This window comes from Mytilus edulis, chromosome 12 (assembly GCF_963676685.1).
Source record: "Mytilus edulis chromosome 12, xbMytEdul2.2, whole genome shotgun sequence".
In the NCBI taxonomy this organism is placed as follows: domain Eukaryota; kingdom Metazoa; phylum Mollusca; class Bivalvia; order Mytilida; family Mytilidae; genus Mytilus; species Mytilus edulis.
The window spans coordinates 61,573,113-61,594,025 of record NC_092355.1 but is presented as its reverse complement, the minus strand read 5'-3'; the positions used below and the strand labels follow the sequence as shown (position 1 = coordinate 61,594,025).

General features: G+C 31.7%; 1 long non-coding RNA gene across 1 annotated transcript; it reads left to right on the top strand.

Annotated features, from left to right (window-relative positions):
* Window positions 1-16,653: 16,653 nt before the first annotated feature.
* Window positions 16,654-20,571, top strand: LOC139497911 (uncharacterized). The gene is made up of 3 exons (XR_011657764.1): window positions 16,654-17,536; window positions 18,206-18,314; window positions 19,173-20,571. It is a non-coding gene; the product is annotated as an uncharacterized lncRNA (long non-coding RNA).
* Window positions 20,572-20,913: the final 342 nt, after the last annotated feature.

Below are 20,913 nucleotides of genomic sequence, written 5' to 3'. Positions count from 1 at the left end.
AAAACAAATCTCCAAAAATATTCATTTTATCGAGTCTCGAACTCAGTATCATGGGCATTCCAAATAAACCGCTAACCTATTACGCCACGAACGCACAATTCCTAATTGAACGAAATAAGATGTATTTACAAATGTGGTGTATTTCCATGTTATTAAACGTCCTTTTTAAATACCTGTTTAATGTTTTATTTTTAGTGTTTGCATGTTATATATTATTTATTTGCAAATTTTCTTGAAGGAAAATTCCAATATTATTTTTTTTTTGCTGTACTATCCTTTTCACCGTGAATTGGCAAATTAAATCATTGAAAATCGTCTGCTACATTAAACTCGGTCGTCTTTTTTCTATTTCCACCCTTTGTTTTCTAAAGAACTGCACATGAACTTCGATTAAATCTATAAATCTCAAATAACTTCAGATAAATTTATTCTGTATTTCTCTGAAGATGATCTGAATTTTTCGATATGTGGTGTTTTTTTTTTCAATTGTCGTTTGAGGGGGAGGGCGGCCGGTTGGGTACATGTTTCGGAACTTCATTTCTAATAAAACATAGCTTGAACGTTAATTAACAGGAATAACAAATAGTCCTTGTCCCACAAACTTTGACATTTAATTAGAAAGGGGGATAAAAGAATGCACAAGAAAAAATACCGGTAGACTATTTGGATGCTCGTTTTACTTGAAACCTTTGAAAAAAGTGATTTATATATCCTCCGTTCATAATATTTAACCATTTTCTTAAATAAAACCATGAATGAATACTTACCACTAAACACACAAACTATTCCTATCCCATTTCGTCGGTAAAAATTAATTTTGTTTCCAGTTCCGTAGGTTCAGCTTTAAGAATGCAGATTCGGAAATGATAGTCCGATCCGGTCCTTGGTTTATATACTTTTATCATCCGTCAAAAAGGCATATTTTTTGGGAGGAAATGTTATTTTTTAACTATGAGCGGACGCGAGTACCACGATTATATTGAAAACAGTTAATCATATGTGCCAAACAAGCAACACACACAAATATCGTCGTGGTACTCGCGTCCGCTCATAGTTAAAATTGTGCTGGAAGGGTAACAAAAATCACGATTTCGATTAAATTCACGAATTAAGAGGAATAGAGCGAGGCATTTAATCATTTTAACACACATTATCATGACAGTTCTTTTGATTTTTTGAGAGATTTGATAATGCGCTTTTAAAATAATGTGATGATGAACAGGTTATACTCATTTTAATTTTGGGAAAAATAGGGGGCCAGTTGCAATAGCTTATCATACCTTGGTTTTTTCCCCAATTCATATTATAGTTTCATATTTATATTATTTGCATATTCGCGATTAGTTTCGTAATGCTAAGTTTGTCTCGATTTCGAATATTTCTCAACCAATGCTCATTGTCGGAATTGATATTTTTGGGTTCATAGGTTTATAGTTTTAAGCTTTTACAAGCGTCATATATGCTCTACCATGTTTATATTTCGAAAGATACCAGATCTCAACATGTTCTTGCATGCCCCTTGTCAAAATATTATATATTCATTATTTTATGCTGGTCAGCACGTACTTTATGCTCTGTTAGGTTCAAATAGTCTGTCTCGCATTATGCTCATATATTTAAGATTAAGTCCGCATCTTGCTCATATATTTGAATGCTAAATAAGCTTTTATTTATAAGAAATATTATAAGCATACGTGTTCATCAGTTTAAATGCATATGCTCATGCATTTACATAAAATATGTATACTATAGATATTATTTGATCATTTATATGAATTACATGTTTCTATTATTTGTATTACATACTATTATATTGTGTTAAATATATATGATTATCGAATGCGCTTTAGAAGATATAACATCTAAAACCAAATTCACTGTGTTTGCTTTAACTGTTTTCAGGCACTTACCCATACTCATAAGTCCGTAAGGTGTGCTGTTGGTTAAGTCCAACCATAACAGGTAACGGAAGTCCATAAAACCCAGCATCCGACAAACACGATAACGGTCAGAAACCCAACTCTGATAACTGTCTGATCTCTGTCGGATTACATTCGGTAGAATCGAGACGCAGTCGTGACAGACTCGGTCAAATTTTAGCAGGCGAAAGATACAAACCGGATTAAAAGCGGACTGGGAACGGGATTGTCGGGATAACTTCGCTTGGAAACGGTTGAATATCGACGATTCCTGAACAATATCTGACTGTTGTCGTGATTAAATTATTTTTTTTACAATTTTTAATTAAAGTTTGAATTTCCTTCCACGATTCACAGGATCTTGATCAGAATTTTGACAAATTTAATCGGGAATGGTCCTGTCAAGGACGGCAGTAAATATCGTAAATGCGTGACCCCAGCTTTACAAATTTTAATTAAAGTTTGAATTTCCTTTCACGATTCCCAGGATCTTGATCAGACTTTTGACAAATTTTAATCGGGAATGGTCCTGTCAAGGACGGTAGTAAAAATCGTGAATGTGTGACCCCAGCTTTAATTACTACAGGAACATATAGTTAAATAATCGGTTAGAAATTATTTGTTCTTATTTTTATCTGCATCTGTCATCACTCGGTGTCTATAAATAGACATTTGATATCTTATTGCTGACCCTGTTACACAGTGTGGGAACGGAACTGTACGGTTTTCTACTAATTTGGTCATTCGGGAGACTGTCAAGCGGTGCTCCGACATTTGCAAAATAACAAGTTGCTTGGTGGAAACTTTGACGAACTCTTATATAACGTTTCTGCTTTAAGTTTTGATAGCTAAAACATTCTTTATGTAAATATGAACCAATAAAATAATAAGAGGTATATATGCATCCAAACGTTTTCCTTAGAATGGTGCAGCTCCATGTTAAACGATCAAAATTGTCACACAACAGCGATCAAAAATGTCAAATAAACATCGAAAAATCAATGTTTGCTACCTGAATTTTCACATGTACTTTTTCTAATATAGAGTCTTACCTGTCTGAAAGTTTTAAAGCCATTGTCCCAGTAGAAATCCAAATATATTAATTTTCTCCATGTCGGATACTTTTATTGACTGTACAATCGCTTGCAAGTCAAAGTTTACTGTAATATTACTCGGAGCCTTCCTGTACAATCACTTGGAGATTTCCAGTAGAATTGCTTGGCCAAATTTATTAAATACATTGCATATGCATTGCATTGGTCGTTTCTTGTTGTCCTATTATATTCATTTATAGTATTTGAAGTGAAAATAAGCACAAAACCAGTCATTTTGACAATTAAGATTCTATTATAGATAAAAATGAGAAAGGAAATGGGGAATGCGTCAAAGCGACAACAACCCGACCATAGAGCAGACAACAGCCGAATGCCACCAATGGCTCACCCTTTTAAGGTGACTTTATCAGAGACAAAAACAAAATGTGTACAAAAAATATAAAAAAAAGAAGGTGTGGTATGATTGCCAAAGAGACAATTTCCACAAGACACCAAAATGACACAGAAATTACCAACTATAGGTCACCGCACGGTCTTCAACAATGAACAAAGCCCATACCGCATAGTCAGCTATAAAATGCCCCGAAATAACAATGTAAAACGAGAAAACTAACGGCTTATTTATGTACAAAAAATGAACGAAAAACAAATATGTAACATAAACAAACTACCACTGAATAAGTATACAAGACAAAAAGAAAAGGACAGCACAAAATATGTTAAGAATCTAATCTAAAATAAAAATAAAATAATCCTCGTACAAAATAAATATTTATATATACCGAAAAGGTGACTAAAGAGTGTTTATCATATTTTGAATTGTACATATAAATTTACCAGCAATTTAAAAAAAAATAAAAAATACATATTTGAACAATACAACAAAGATTTTTTCATCACAAGATCGGGATATCGTAACTTGATATGTACCATAGTTTGTTTGATTTTCCAATGAAAAGGTGTGGGGTATCGACACATATATTATGCAGGAACTTGGTCCCGTCTTTGTAACTTGTGTTGAAGTCTTTCTTTCATGGTTTTGTCGATTCTTTTTGCGGGGAACTGCTCACATTGATGTTACATTATTTGGGAATTAGCTTGGTCTCGGCATGACAACGGGACCTTAAAAGACAAGCCAGTCTGCTAACTACATTTTATTCTGGTTCACAGTCTAATCGTTATTTACAACAGTTATAATACAGATTACATTACTTTTCCATCATAGTTATACATCAATTATTTCGCGACATAAATCGAACAATAATATAAAACCCGACAATAGTATACGCGCCATAAATGAACAGTCATGTTATCTCCCTTTAATTCGTTTACTTTTAATATTAAATCAAGTATCAAAATAAGAACTGTATGTTCAAAAGTTATCTTTACGAATAAGTTAAATACCTTTTTTATAAGTTAAGAATCTTTTACACAAATCATTAACCTAAATATCATTTCAAACTGTGCCTACTATTTATTTAAACTGTACCACAATTTTACTTGTGAATATGAATAAAAATTACTTTACTGGAGATCATCTTTTAAATCTTTAAACTCGTTTCTTATCAATTTATAAAGCAACTATTAAACAATATTAACATATTTACTGACCTTAAAAGACAATCCAGTCTGCTAACTACATTTTATTCTGGTTCACAGTCTAATGAACCAAATAGTTTTGCACGACTTTATATAGCAGACTGGACTTAATTTGACACGTAATATTTTGTTACTCAATACAATCGCTTTCTCTGATCTCTTATAATAAACAATGGACTTTATCGGTTAAAGGCAGAATTACTTAATTGTTCAAGTCTATTAATTTTAAAAGTATATACAATTATCTTTATGCCTTCGAAGCTGACACATTTATCAATTGAATGAATGAATGAATTTTATTTCTCATAAACTAAAAATTGCATAGTTACAGAGGATATGTAAACAATTACATTAAATATTGAAGCACATATGAACAATACAAACATAAACATTAAATTACAAACTAACCAGGAGGAGTGACCCTCATATTTATAATTTTTATAAATCTACAAAGTTTTTCAAGAACAATATAATTATTAGAGCTCATCAATTGTTGATATTTATAAATATTTGGACGAAGAGTACAATAGTATGGTAACAACCTCTTTCTTTCTTGATTTAGAGCATTACATGACATAACATAATGATATCCATCACCTACGTCTCTTGATTCCAAAAATGGCACAACCTATCATTTCTTGATATGTTATTCCACCTTCCCGTCTCGATGGGTAATCGGTGACTTCCACATCTAAATTTACACAATATAAATTGATTATATATTGACAATTTGAAAAAATAGCTTTCTAATTTAATATCAGTTTTAAAAATTCTATAACATAAGCATTTAGGAGTAGTGTTAATTTCGCTTAGGCAATTCTGCAAAAACTGGTCTTTAAGTTTCAACTCAATACTTTTAATTACCCATTTATCTAACATTTGGTTCAACCAGATATTTGACATTCCACATGTATAAAAACATTTTTCACAAATGATATCCATTTACAATTTAGACCATAGTTATGAAAATTAATATACAATAGTTTATATAAAAGACATGAAATTTTACTTTCTTTACCACATAGTACAGTGTAGTAATCTACATAAGAAACTAACCATACGAACTTTGGCATTAACAATTACAGGATATCTACCCAATTCCGCATAAACAATACAGCTAGGTGTACTGTGTTTTAAATGTAGAACAAGCTTACAAAAATTTAAATGTACACGTTTTATCAAATCAAAATTTTCAAATCCCCAAATTTCCGAACCATAAAGAAGAATAGGTAAAACTATCTTATCAAACATGTCTAACTGATATTGTATAGTCAAACTGTTTTGTCTACACTTTTTAAAATACCATACATTGCTTTTGTAGCTTGTTCACAAATATATTTTCGGGTCTTTAAAAAAGAACCACTTCTAGCAAAAAATATACCGAGGTATGTATACTTAGTTACAATTTCTAATTCTCTATTCTGTATAGCAAATCTAATATTTTTGGGTTGTCTCTCTTTGGAGAATATAAGAACTTTTGTCTTGTTAACATTTATTTTAAGTTGCCATTTTTGACAATAATCATCAATTTTTTTTGTAAATCTTCACTAATCTCGGAAAACATCACAGTGTCATCCGCATATAATAAATATTTTTAAATACTGTTAACTCGTGTTCGAGGTCATCACTAATGCGGGGTTCACACATTGCCGATTATTGCTCCCGTTTGAGATCAGAGAGCAATACGACACGAAAAGTGAAAAAGTCGGATTAGTATCCTCAATTATCTTGAATGTCCTCTCATTGTCTGAACGCAGTCGTTTTAGTTCGTAACAGATTCCTACGGGTCGGGAAGGGTCCGAATAGTTCAGCAAAGCACCCCGACAGTTAGGTGCGTTCCGTAACATTCGGGGCAACTCAGTCGATTTTGTCTAGTCGGATTACAATCGTGGCTATGTTGTGACAGATTCTGCTGTATCGGATCGAATTCCGAACAATGTTTTGTGTATTCTGGACGGTGTCCTGTGGAACGGGAATGATCTGGAGTAATTTTTCATAGCTGTTTTTCTGCCGATTGAGTCCAGATTGCATCCAGATCTTGTCGACTGCGAACCGTTTTTTGCCGAAACCGTTCCGAAACAGTGCCGTTATAAATACGAAATTCGTCAATGATACCCACGTTAGAGTCCCGACAATTACACAATACAATACGACTGAGACCACACAAAGCCGTTTGCAATGCGATAGAGTGGACCGTGATAGGATTACGTTCCGACAGTACCTGATCATCCCGAATATGCCGACAGTTTTCGAACGGATAACTTCCGTCAGCGTCGGTTCACTGTCTGGTTACTGTCTGATCTCTGTCGGATTACATTCGGTAGAGTCGGGACGCAGTCGTGACAGACTCGGTCGAATTTTACCTGGCGAAAAATACGAATCGGATTAGAAGCGGATTCAGAACGGGATTATCGGGACACATTCGCTTGGAAACGGTTGAATATCGACGCTTCCTGAACACTATCTGATTGTTGTCGTGATCAAATTATTTTTTTTACAAATTTTAATTTAAGTTTGAATTTCCCTCCACGATTCACAGGATCTTGATCAGACTTTTAATAAATTTTAATTGGGAATGGCCCTGTCTTACACCCATTTCACAAGTAAATAAGTCTGATTTCTCACCATTAAATATTATACAATTACTGTTTTTTTATGAGGTAAATATGCGGTTTTATTGACTTTTGAAAAAATGATATTCACTGAGGCCAGTAATTGTTTTATTCCATATTCCGAGAGAAGTAAATGTATTTAATGTCAAACATATACCAAAACAAATTGTACATGAAACATTTTACCATAACGTTGTATGTAAAAGCGCGTGACGTTTAGCGCGGTGAATAACACTTTCTCAGGTGAATATTTATAGCATAACTAATCGCCGTATTTGAATATAAAAAATAAGACAACGCGTGACCGAACGACGCATGGATTAAACGAGTGCGCAGCACGAGTTTAATCCATAGCGGCGTTCGGTCATTTTTTATATTCAAATACGGCGATTAGTTATTCTTTTTATTACATTGGCAAATGCCTTTTTTATGAAATTAATGTAGAAAATGTAAGGAACTATATCTTTTTCCTACGCATTGACAATTTGTTTTGATCCGACGTTATCGGCGTCTTGACAACGCCTATTGTTGTATGACGTCAGAGAGTGAAATAACCACGTTTATTTCACATGTGAAATTATCGGTTTTTATTTAACTGAGAAATCAATTTCTCTAATTTTTGTGCTATTTTCACATTTCCTGACCGGTGTGAGAAAAATATTTCTCCTCACTAGTGAAAAATCTGTTCTCGGCAAATGATTAGTTGAAATTTGATTATGACGTCTAAATGTTTTGTTTTTTTCTGAATTTTCCTATTGTGACGTCATGAAAAAAGGCGACCATGCCTGATGACGTCGCATATAAAGAACACAAGTTTCTGAAAATCTTTGAAAAAGAAGGATAAAAATCAATAGAGAAACAGATTCCTACACTATAACTCGTGTATTAAGATATTTCTCCACTCTCGACAGTTAAATTTTAGTTATTTAAAGAGCTCGGCAAGCCTCGCGCTTTAAATAATAAAATTTAACTGTCTCGAGTGGAGAAATATCGTAATACACTTATTGCAGTGTTGGAATCTATATGTAATTCATTGCAACCAATGTAATAAGCTTTTTTATTCAAAATCCAATTCATATAGAGAAACTTACTAAAATAATACCAATATGGAAAAAATGCATTATTTTACATTTTCGTACATATTTTGTATAATACGGAAAAATTTGCCATTTATATTATTCTCTAAAAGTTTAAATAATAAAAATTTCTGAGTATACAATCAAAGGCATTTTCAAAGTCGACAAAGGCACAGTAAAGTTTCTTCTTCCTTTATCTTAGTAACTCAAATAGTGCATATACTGAATATAAATGATCAGTAGTTGAATATCCATGTCTGAAACCGGCTTGATTTTCTAGTAAAATAGAGTACTCATCAAGATACTCACATAATCTAGTGATTAAAATAGAAGTAAAAATCTTACCAAGACATGACAAAAGAGTGATAGGACGGTAATTCTGTGGTTCGGCAGAGCTACCTTTGTTCTTAAAGACTGGTATGACATTACCTATAATCCACGCCTCGGGTAAAATACCCGAATCAAAAACAATATTAAATATATACACATAAATATCAATCATACAATCAATAGACGTGGAAATGTATTCATTTACAATCATATCGTCCCCCGACGATTTGTTATTTTTTATATGTTTTTTAGCTTTTAATATTTCTTCAGTTGTAATACTTTCATTTAACATAGAATTTGAAGATGTTTGGCTAACATCATTGTTAATATCATAAGTATCTCCTTCATACTTGTTTTTGTTTATATCTTTAAAAAAAATAAACAATGACTCAGTGGTGATATTACAATTGTTTTTATGTTTAACTTTATTCCAAATTTTTCAAAATTCCCTGGGGTTTTTGAATCGCATATTTCTCATCTTAGTGCGCAAGTTTTCGTTATATAGTTTAGTATTCTCGTCCATGACTTTTTTGTAATGTTTTTCTGACTGTCGAAGTCTTTCTTTAAATAAATTAGAGCCATAGTGTTTATAAAGTCTTCTGTTTTTTCGAAATTCTTGTCTAACTTTTTTACATTCTTTATTAAACCAATCTTTGTTTGAAAAATTCCCTTCCCGACCAATGTTTTTTTAATTTTTAGTAAATACCCCAAAAGTGTCTTTTGCAGCACTCAATAATACAGTCGTAATATCACTTACAATACTATCAACTGAACTTATATCGTCATATTTAGACAACTTATATCGTCATATTTAGACATTACATTTAACAATAATTCGTTTACTTTATCAACATCAATGTTGTTTTTGTATTCAATTGTCTTTTCATGTTTCCATTTACCAATGTGTACATTATTGTCATTAATTACTTCGCTTTCACCTTGTGTAGCATTACAACCATTTACAGTTAGAGACAAGCACAAAGGAGCGTGTATATCTGAGAATAAATAACAAAAATCAGAAACTTCAAAATCATCTACTTTACATAATATATTAGCAGTACATAAAATATAATCTACTACACTAATACTTCGACTTGTTGGTTTACCAAGTACTCGGTCTTTACCGACTCTTCCGTTTGAAATATACATGTTATTATTTTTACAAAATTGAATTAATTTTCTTCCATATGTATTGACAACAGTATCAGAACTATTACGTATTCTTGGTATCTTAAGATCGTCTAAGACATGAATGTCATTAGACTCATTTACATCTATAAAATCAGTTAAATGTTCTTCGAAATCAGATATATTAAAAAAATCGTGTTCATTTGCAGTGCGACTATTGAAATCACCCAGAAGAAAAATACAGTTACTATTCTTTTGTAATTCAAGAAATTCTATTTCAATTTCTGACATCGCATTTTCAGAAGTATAACGAGTATTTTCAGGTGGGATATACACTATACCCATTATTATATCATCTTCAGTTAGCTGGGGACATGTTTGAGACAACGTTATCAAATATTCTTAAAAGATTAAACACTTTACATTTATATTTTTAGGAAATTGTTCTATAAACAAGTTAAACTTTCTTTAATTAGTTTTATTTACGTTTATTCTTCTATCCTTTTATTTTAAAATTTAATGATAAATATTCTCTTTAACTTCTGTGCAATTCTTATTCACCAACGCTTTACTTGTAATTTATTAATAAATATTATCTTTAAATATCCACCCGATCCTATTATATTAGCTGCTACTATAAGGATTCTATTAGTGATGTTAGTCTGCTAGTAGCACTAACAAAGTCCGATTTCCAGAGTGTACAGTACAGATGTTACTGCTAGTAGCGCTAACAAAAGACAGAGACCAGTTCCGGAGATGTAAAACTCTCCCGTAGACGTCTCAAAACTTACTCTTACAACGTACGACCTTTCGACGTGACAGGCGCCATTGCTATAGCCTTTTAGTCAATAATTTTTAACTTCTATTTTCGCTATGGTTTTGATTCGTAAAAGAATTTTTTTCTTGTCTGCTAGATTGCATTCGAGGAAACGTTTTAAAAGGTCGACGATCTTCTGGTGGTAAAAGCTGGTGATAGAAAAGTTTCTGACTTTCAGCATCATTCACCGTTAAACTTCCACTTCTGAATCTTTTATCAACCCTGTCTTGCTCAGCCTCTTCAGCAATGGAAGATAAGAAGAATGAATTTCAACCTTTTGCTGAAACCGGTAGGTTAAAAGCCTTAACAATAATCATAATTTGGTTTATTGATGCCCTTATATTTTGTTTGGATGTCATTGACAGAATCTCTCAAAATTGCAGTTTTTGCATTCTTGGTGACAACTTTAGATTGATTATTTCTTGCTTAACGTTCAGTTGCAAATGTTTCATGAAAGTTTAGTATGGCCTGTTGTGAAGTAAGTCATTTGTAGAATCTTGGAACCTTAAAATACACACATAATGTGGTACCATGCTTCAAAATAAAGACTCCAAGACAACTAAGAAAATGGCAAAATGCTGAAACCGGTAGGTTAAAAGCCTTAAAAATCATCATAATTTGGTTTATTGACTGCATCCCCAATGTTTTCATTAATAATTTTATAATGCATTAATGTCTCTTTTTCTTAATTAAAGAGCCTGCAGTTCAATGCTATCCCTGGGATTAATTTTGTACAGGACCCATCTTTTTTCTTAATTAATGTGAAATTTCACTTTTATTGTTTTTCCTACATGTACATGCCTTCAGTTTTAGTCTTCAGGTAGTCTTCAAAGGCATAGTAGATGGGTATTACACCAATGGTATTGGTGACCTGATGTTTTGTATGCTACTGCTAGGTGACTGCTACAATAAGTTACTATGGTGTGTTGTTTTTTTGCCAAATTAGAGACTAAATTAAGCTTTAAAAGTTTAACAGTTAAAGTTTTAAATATGACATTTTTAATCAACGGTATTAACATGATTAATGACTTCAGATATTGAGCTAAATTTTGGTTTTATATGCAATAGAAATAAGAAGATGTGGTATTAGTGTCAATGAGACACAATGCTCCAACTTCTAAAATGGACATCCCTAGAACAAAAAGGAAAGAGGGCGAAAGATACATGAGCGACAGTCAAACTCTTAAATCGAAAATAAACTGACAACGCCATGGCTAAAAATGAAAAAGACAAACATACAAATAATAGGTAACACAAGAAACAACATAGACAACTAAAGACTGAGCAACACGAACCCCACCATAAACTAGGGGTGATCTCGGGTGCTCTGGAAGGGTAAGCAAATCCTGCTCCACATGTGGCACACATTGTGTTGCTCGTGTTATTACAAACCTGGTAAATAGTATAATTTTGAAGGTCACATTCATGAAAAGGGAAGGGGAGTTACGACGTAAGAAACATATCTGATAACATCTGTGAAAGGGTTATTCCATAATGGTCAACCAGCTTGTGATGGCGTCCGTAAAATTTACAATGCTTTGCAAAATAGAGAACAACAAAGTGGCCATGTCAAAGGATGGTTATCCAGTATGAGCACCATGCAAATCCATGGCAGTATAACCAGTTTGTTGATTGTGGCAAGTATCTGGCAGTTGCAGGAGCAAGAGACAGCTATAAGGCTCCTACAAGTCACAGTGTGTAAAAAATAGGCAAAGGTAGGTCAAAGAGGGGCCTTCAAAACAAAGCCTTTGGTCACACGGAACAGCAAGCTACATATAGTGCCCCAAAATGACTAGTGACTAGTTCAAACAGGAAAACCAATGGTCAAATTTTTATAAAAGATGGGAAATATTAATGAACCATATCAACAACAACCAATGAAGAAGTCAATAAAGAAATATTGTTTATAAAGCACAAAGGTGTCAGTATTCACCTCATAAACTAACTAAACCTTTGAATAGACTTATTAAGAACTAAATTTTAATGTACGTATTGTTATGCGCTTACTTTTCTACATTGGCTTGAGGTATAGGGGAGGGTTGAGATCTCACAAACATGTTTAACCCCGCCGCATTTTTGCGCCTGTCCCAAGTCAGGAGCCTCTGGCCTTTGTTAGTCTTGTATCATTTTAATTTTAGTTTCTTGTGTACAATTTGGAAATTAGTATGGCGTTCATTATCACTGAACTAGTGTATATTTTTTAGGGGCCAGCTGAAGGGCACCTCCGGGTGCCGGAATTTCTCGCTACATTGAAGACCTGTTGGTGACCTTCTGCTGTTGTTTTTTTTTCTTCTACGGTCTGGTTGTTGTCTCTTTGACACATTCCCCATTTCCATTCTCAATTTTACTATCACTATGTTTTTTTCTTCTTCAGAAAACTAGAAATCCATGAATTTAACAAAAATGAAAAATGGTGTTTCTTTTCTACATTTGTACAGGTATTTTTACAGTTTGATAAATCTTATTTGAATCCTATTCTACTTTTTTGTGTAAAATATATTTACATGCAATACCATGGTAACACCTCTGACAAAAATTGATCTTGATATGTTTGATTATTTTCTTTTTTCTATAGGAATTTGTGGAAACCAATCTGGAGACATCATGATTTTTTTGACTCAAATTTTTTTAGAGGCCATTGCATAGTATACGTATGCAAATTTTAAGAAAAATCATTGGTGATTTTTTTTTAGCTATATCTGTAGTGATCCACCTGAAGCCGTGATGAAACATTAAGTTTACAGGATTGGAGTCACCATCAAGATGATATGTTACTGAGGTCTTTCTCAGTTCAGAAGCTCCATCAATGATCATGACATGAGTGTAATGCAAAGGCCCAATTCTTCAGATGCAGTGATGCACATCATGATCATGGGAAATGGTATAGAAAATCTGACTCCGTGCCTAGACAGGACACCTGTGAGTATCCTCATCTGTATATGAATAATTAAAGTTTGGCGGTAAGCAAACAGCAATCATACTTGTTGTTGGGAAAACTTATGAATTTACTTGTACTTTAGTTACTATCTCACTTTACATTTGATATATAGGTGATAGCTATAAAATTTTAAAATAGTTAGATTACAAGCCATCCACTGTATTTCAAAAGGCTATCTGTTTCTAACTTACTTCTTTACTTTATGTAGAGATTACATTTTTATTACACGAGACACAAATAAAGTCTAAACATAAAAAAGAATCAACAATACCGTATACAATTCTAAAAGCAATCATAATTCAAAATTGTTAAAGAGATACACCAACATAAAAACAGTTTTCATTATTTTCAAGCAACTTGACTTTCGATCGTAACTTGCAATAAAGATTTATATTAAATGTAAAAATAGAAGTGATTATGGGGATTTCACAGTTCTTTTTAAAGTTTATTCAGGTTTATACACACATTTTTTATTTGTAAATGCAGTTTTTGATTTTGAATAATTAAATACATGCCGTTGTACTCATATCATGTACATCTTCTTATATCTACATATCACATGAATAAATTTTAAGATTTTAGAATATCATATTTTTGTTATAGGTTAATAAAGTTAATTTTATTGGAATTTTGATTACAAGATGTACAAATGAAGAAATCATCTGGAGAACCTGCCTTTAATAAGAGAAGTATGTCTTCAGTTGAGATTGGTAGAAAAAAAGGCAGCATTTTAAATAAAACTTTAAATTCTTAATTTAGTCTCACAGAAGCAGCACTTATGAAAAAGGGTTGATCATTGTTGCATGATCATGTAACTCTTATTTTTAAGGGCTTCTCAAGAAACAAAACTCAACGGGGTTCGAGTTGGAACTACATATTTATTTTTAAATATAAGAATTTTAAAGAGCAGACAAAAATTAAAAAAAATATCCATTTAGATTTACCAACAAAATCACTTAATGATTGTACAACTGCTGAAATCTTTTTCTTTTATTTTAAGACTGTAAATTTTTAGTACTTTCATTTCATATTTAATATTGTGCATTTTTTATGAATACAGGATGAAGACGACTGATCTAGTGTTTGGGGTCACTTAAGTTAGGATGTAACTGCTGTCCTCCCAAACAAAGCTTTACATAGTTTTTATCAGGTATTGTTTTATATATGTTAATGAATTGTGCTGAAATATATATATTATTGAACTGTATAAATATCAAATATCTGCATTTTCATTCATTAATAGTGTTGCTTCAAATCCAAAAGACAAAATCATATAAAGAATATAATTGGACTCATACCACATCTTCCTATATTTAATCAGGTCTTCTTTTCTGTTATTGTGTACTGTAAATTCTGAAATTATTGTGTGCACTTATTATTGCGATTTTGTCATTCTAGACTCAAATGCGATTTAAATCTTTGCGATATTGAGAAAAATCCTTTTTTATTCATATAAAATATTTCAAAATGCGAGTTTAAATTATTGCGATTATAACCCTGTTGCATTTTTTTGCAATGAAAAAAATCATCGCAATAATTTCTGAATTTACAGTTATTAGGTCCGAGTACACAGTTATCGTCCTTTGATTTTCGTTTTCCACGAATATAGTCCTTAGTGTGGACAGTGTGTTACTTGCCAATTTTTGTTATACCCCTTCCAAATTTATTTTTCCATGTTTTATTCCTCATATAGCAAGTAGGGGGTGAAATGACACTGTAAAGAAATTTGGGTCATAAATATTAATGTAAAGTAGTGATTAGGTCCAGCTGAAAAAGTAAAAAATTAGCACTTTGGAAGCTGTCAAAAGATTTCAAGACCCCCCTTAACATACAATTGTCCATATTTTGAGTTATAGCTAATGAAGTTTTCTATAATTTTGATATAATTTGTCCCAAAAGTAGTACAACACACTTTAAAAATATTATTGAGAAAGCACAGGTGGGATTTTTTTTATTTCCATTTATTGTCTAAAAGAAATGCACTACGAAATAACTGTGTACTCGGACCTAAGAGATTTTACAATCAAACACGACACAACTTTTAGACTCCTTTAACATTAAGGAACCGAAAACAAAAGCTTTCTGACTGATCTTATCACTTGATTTACTAAACATGTCAAACTGTTCACTTTCTAAATCATTTATGAAAATATTTATACAGGCCACAGAAAAATCGTGAATTCAAAACTGTGCGAAATTTAGATTGTGTTAATAAATCACTAAATGAAGACGGTGCGAAAATTTCCTGGTTTACAGTATATATTTCCACTTTCATTGTATTATGAAACTTTTTTTTTTAGAGATGTGTGATATGTGCAATAGTTGTTTACTTAAAATTCATGGTGATTATTGTTGCAGAGCACCTTTGATTGTTCTGTTTGTCCAGTGATGAGCTCAAAAGGAGACTACTTGATATATTATTTTATTTGTCGCCATACTGATCAAGTAAAAAAAGGTTTTATTGATAAAGTCATATAATACATGAAACTACTGGCTTCATTCAAACACTGGGCATCTTCCGGAGACAAAAATAAAAACATTCGATAGAATAAATGATTGAAAGAACTTATGGATGTCAAATAATATATAAGAATTTATGTTCCTATGCCTTCAATTTTTTTGTAGGCAAAATTCAGACAGACAGAGATTCGTCATTTTAGGTTAGTTATATATATTTAGAATACACCATGTACACCATTTGATAATATGGTAAATTATTTTAAGGATGGTTGCTTGAGTTTTAAAATTTCAAGGGTTTTTATTACACAGGTAAATATTGATAGATGATTAATAAAGGAACTGAAACAACTAAAGATAATAAAAGTGTTTGTTTTTGAGATATAAGCTTTTGAAAATTTTCCGGGAAAATTCTCTCTAAAATTTTAATTTCTTTATCATTGATAAGTCTTATTTCGCAAACTTTATTACAAAATGCTAAAATTACAAGGATTTTATAAGATTTTTACAAATGACTTCTTGTCCTGTATGTTAAATATTTATGGGAAAAAAATGAGTGTAAGTGACAAAAATATCTTATGGTTATAGTTTTCAAATGGTTGAACTAGAGGAATTCCAAAATCTGACAAAATATTATAGCTATCCATTTAATTCTGCTGTAAGGTGTTCTTTAAATTTGAACTTTATATATTTATAAACTAGAACACAGGGGTTCAAATTTGTGCTGGTCCAAGTTTCCATTTACTGGTTTGGACCTTCCCACCGGCAGTAATATATATAGCTACACCCGATGGACTTTTATATTTTTGCAGGTTTATAAAAAAATTACAAAACATTTTGAACAAATATTTGAAAAATTAGTTTTAAATGATGAACCATACTGAAATGGAACTTATGTTACTTACTTTCTTTACAATTTATTTGATGTGTAGTCACTTGACAGGTGGTCGTACAAGTTAACAGGAGAATATAACATAAGAACATAACTAGTAAACAATAGGAGTCTCTGTTTTTTATGAATTGAATTTTCAATAAAAAATTGCATCTTCTAAAAATAACAGATGACCTTTCATTATGCTTGTTAAAGGTCCTGTACCTTCCTTTGCGTAAAGTGAATTTGAACCGGTTGAATAAAAAGACATAGAGGTATCAACAAGCTTTTAATTTTTGTATGCCCCACCTACGATAGTAGAGGCCCGGGCATTATGTTTTCTGGTCTGTGTGTCTGTTTGTTTGTCCGAATGTCCGTGCGTCTCGCTTCAAGTTAAAGTTTTTGGTCAAGGTAGTTTTTGATGAAGTTGTAGTCCAATCAACTTGAAACTTAGTACACATATTCCCTATGATATGATCTATCTAATTTTAATGCCAAATTAAAGTATTGACCCCAATTTCACGGTCCACTGAACCTATAAAATGATAGTACGAGTGGGGCATCCGTGTACTATGGACACATTTTTTTTTTTTCATTACATCATATATATGTAGAGTGTCAGTGGTAAATTTCAATATAATTTGCTTTTTCTTTTTATGAGATACTGAATAAAGAAAATGCTGTTGAGGAAGAGGAGAGTTTCTGTGATGAGAATGTCACACATAGAGCATTTGGTAAAGTATAATAGATTTTAAAAAAAAATAATTGGATACAGCATGTACAGTTAATAACAATATTTTTGTATACAAATTGTCAATTGATTTTCAATCTGAAAGCACAAAAAAATAAATTGATAGGTTTGCTTCTTTAAAGAAAAATGCTATTTCTACATGTACTGCCTATTTCAAAGTCTTACTTTTGAATATGGTTTATGTAAACAGTATAAATATATAGAAACAAGAATGTGTCCAAAGTACACAGATGCCCAACTTGCACTATCATTTTCTATGTTCAGTGGACCGTGAAATTTTGATATTAACTCTTGACCAAAAACTTTAAAATGAAGCAGGACAGGTTGGATGGACGGACAGACAAAAGAATGGACAGACGAACGAATGAACAGACGCACAGACCAGAAACCATAATGCCCCTCTACTATCGTAGGTGGAGCATAAAAATCTTAAACATGGTGATTTGTGTTTGTAAGAAGCTCTTGTTATATTATATGAATTATTGCAGTTAATCATTCACTATTAATTTAGTGTACTTTTAACATGTTTATGCAAAGTTTTGAAATTGTAATTTTTAGTTTTTCATTTATCTGGTCAATCAAGTTAAAGAGTGTGTATATAATGTATTCTGTATCTAACGATATAAATATATATCTATGTGTATATTTTCAGAGTGTAATGCAGTTGATAGCAGTATTTTTACCAAACAAACATCTTTCTAACAACATTGAAGGTTTAAGCGAACACAGTTGAATGACACGACCAGAGAATGTGCATGAAAGTAAATAATCCTGGTCTGAAATATTTCATGGGAGATAATTGAACTTAATTAGTTTGATATCGCAATATGTGGCAACGGTGTCTTGTAAGATAAGCGCAAGTTCTCCTTAACTGCTAGATCGAAATTGTTGAAATTTTATACAAGTGCAGCACACCACCTGGGAATGTGTATGAAGGAAAATCATATTGGTCTGAAATATTTCAGGGGAGATAATTGCACATTCTGACTAAATAAATATAGGAGAGGGGGTTGCTCCTTTAGTGAGTTGACTCACAGTTTTATGCAATACTTTCAGAAAGCTAAATACTATCTAATAGCTGGTGTGTGTTCACTCTTGTTTTTATTTGTTTAATAAGTAATGGCTATAAAATCATGTGTACTTTTTCGTCTAAAAGAAAAGTGTAACAATTAAATTGTATTTCTTCATTAAAATTTTATACAGTTTGGACTTTTTACCGTTAAAAGTGAATCAGAGAATTTCTTTTTATAAGCAAATTTGAAATAACAAATAAAAATAGAGGGGTGCGGGAGCCTTATTTTCTTAACAAAATAAAAACAAAATAAAAAAACACAATTGGATCAAATCAATGTAATTATCTGCCCTTGATTTTAAAAGGATAATATTTTAAAACTTGAAAGTTAAATCAAGCTATCAAAATATTAAGTGTGATTATTAAGTATTAAGATCAGAAAAAGACATCATTCCAACTTAACTTTAATATATCATTGCAAAAACCAGTCATCTTGTGGAAATGTAATCAAAACAGTTAAAACTTTTTTTTTCAATTCATAATGAATGTTTAGTTCAGTAATTGAACCAGTTTTTGTGAATTTTACATGAAAGCAATCCTATTTTAGGTTTATCAAGACTTCCTAGTGCTTGCCATGATACATGTACAAGTGTCAAAGAGTGAATGGCAAGAATGACTTCAAAGAACAGAGAAGACTTGTTTTTTTGCACTTAGTTTTGAGCTTTTATATTATATTTTACCACTTTGATAGAGTTATGTAAATTCATGAAATGTATTGTTTTAATATATATGGTTTGAAATAACTCCTTTTTAAATATTTTTCAGATGTATTTTATACCTTTTCCTACTTGAGTGCCATTGACAACTATTTAAAGTTTTTAGTAAGGTTACTTTCTTTGTGTTTTTTATTTTTTATTTCATAAGATTAAGATGTCATTCTTGATTACCTTGTTCCCCAAGGGTGACTGGGGTATAGAAATATGGTCACTTGGTCTTCTCCCGACAAGCAGTAAAACGCTTGCCGAAGTGGGGCGTCCGTTTGGCTGTGCGGGATGTATCAAGTTCGCAGTCACGTCCGGTCAGAAGGGGACGTTAAATCCGATGCCTCCTGTAAAGAGAGTGCCACGCTCTTTGCACGTTAAGAACCCTTGCAATAACTCTGTGAGGGGTCCGTAGGTGGCCTGTTGCAAGGCAAAATGTATGTCCCTATCCAAAATACCCTCATTTTCCAGTGGCAGTCCAAATTTCCCCGATTATCATCCCAGATGGCCTCCATTGTATCAACCTACCTATTGTATTTATTGTGAACTTGTTTTCGTCCTGAATATTTGCCACTGGATGTTAAGCAACAAACAATCAATCAATCAATTGATTACCTTGTAGGTATGAAGTGTGTTATTTATTTCTTGATATGTGTAGTGTTAATTCCATCCCTCTCTGAATTAACTTTAGTTTTGAAAAAATGTACACCATAAGGACTCTAAATAAAGACAAGAGAATCTTGACATAAATTAAGTACAAATTTCTAAAAGAAAAACAAATTATAAAGACCCCACACAAGAAAACTTTGGAAAGTGTTGCACAACAGAGATTCTTTTTTGTATAATTCAGTTCCAAATCTCATTTTTCATTTGGGATTTCTCCATTGCATAGAGGGATGCATTTATCATCTAGTTAAATATACCTCAAAATGTGATTTTTAAATGAAAATATAGAAAAACATACATAATTACTAATATGCATAATACTTCAATATTGTAAATAATTTTACACTAAATTATGATGAATATTGTAACTGGAATAGACTATTTATGTTTATGCTTGTTGATTGTTGTTGACGTACATTGTGTGTTGAAAAACAGAAAGAAGTCAAAGCCATAAGTAACAACACAGCAAGTTAAAAAGAGTCACAATTAATTAATTTACAATTACATGTATTTAAATGTATAAAAGAAAATGCAATAAACATTGTTTTTTTATAAGATAAATAGGTTGTGCATTATTAATTTTTGAAACTGGTAAATTTGTTAATAAATTTGTTTGATCTATAATAGATTAGAATATAAATAAAAATTTCTATTGAATTCGTAGTCATCCTAGTAATAAAAAAAATCGCTCAAAACCACATTGTTACCTCTTGCTCTATTTATTTTAATAGGTTACTTTTTTGTCTATTGTGTTTTATATGGTAATATTATGCATGAGAAATATAAATTGTGCTTAATGCATGTCACTGATGTAAAGATAAATTTCTTTAAATGTTGTATAAAGTTCATTTATGATAATGTATTTATTTACCTATATACACATTTAGAAAATTAAAAGTTTATAGGTAATAAAGAACAAAA